This window comes from Limulus polyphemus, unplaced genomic scaffold (assembly GCF_000517525.1).
Source record: "Limulus polyphemus unplaced genomic scaffold, Limulus_polyphemus-2.1.2 Scaffold327, whole genome shotgun sequence".
NCBI classification, from domain to species: domain Eukaryota; kingdom Metazoa; phylum Arthropoda; class Merostomata; order Xiphosura; family Limulidae; genus Limulus; species Limulus polyphemus.
Window position 1 is genome coordinate 595,597 of NW_013665937.1, and position 910 is coordinate 596,506.

The 910-nt window shown below is 34.3% G+C and overlaps 1 protein-coding gene across 1 annotated transcript in view; it reads right to left on the reverse strand.

The window, feature by feature from the left end:
* Positions 1-910, reverse strand: part of LOC106457416 (LARGE xylosyl- and glucuronyltransferase 2-like) — a 42,490-nt gene that overhangs the window by 10,501 nt on the left and 31,079 nt on the right. The gene's annotated exons all lie outside the window — the stretch shown is intronic.

Below are 910 nucleotides of genomic sequence, written 5' to 3' on the forward strand. Positions count from 1 at the left end.
TTTAAAACCAAAATTCACCGTAAGAACACACACACCGGCCTCTACATCCCCTGGAATTCCGCTCATGACAGCACATAAAAAAATCAATACACTTAAAAATCTCATAAACACAGCCACAAGATTCTGTTCAACGGACTACATAGATGAAGAAATCAACCACATAAGGCATTCCTTCATTCACACCAATAAATTTCCACCAGCTATTGATGAAAACTCTCCAACATTCACCACAACAAAACTCAACTCACGAACAAAATTGATACTAACAAATCCAACAACAGTACATTACACTGCAGTTTACCTTTTGTCCCTAAAACCAGCTCAAGAATTATCCACACTTGGACAAAACTAGCCATTAAACACAAAATTCCTTCCAACGTCAAATTCTTTCAAGAACCCGGTCCTAAATTAAAATCGTTACTAAACAAAAATTATATAGAATCACACAATACTAACGTCATTTACAAAATAACATGCAATAACTGCCCAGAATACTACATCGGAGAAACAGGAAGAAAAAATGGAAACCAGATTGACAGAACACAATAAAAAACCGTCCCATGTTTTCCACCATTGCAACTCAAAAATCCATAATATATCTATTAAAAACACAGTGATTTTAAACAAAGAACCAAACATAAACAAACGAAAAATCAAGGAATCCATCTTAATTGAACAAAACAACCCTACTAGAAACCAACACTCTGGGGTATCAAGATATCTCTTCTAAGTCGTGCAACAATATCCGTCATGTGACCTCTTTGTTCCATACTGTATATATATATATATATATATATACATATGTATGTGTGTGTGTGTGTCCTTGTAAACTACTTGCACCTGATGATGACAAAACCTTATCTAAACGTTGTACATTTGTTGTTATTGTTACGTCTCCGTTTGTTAATTA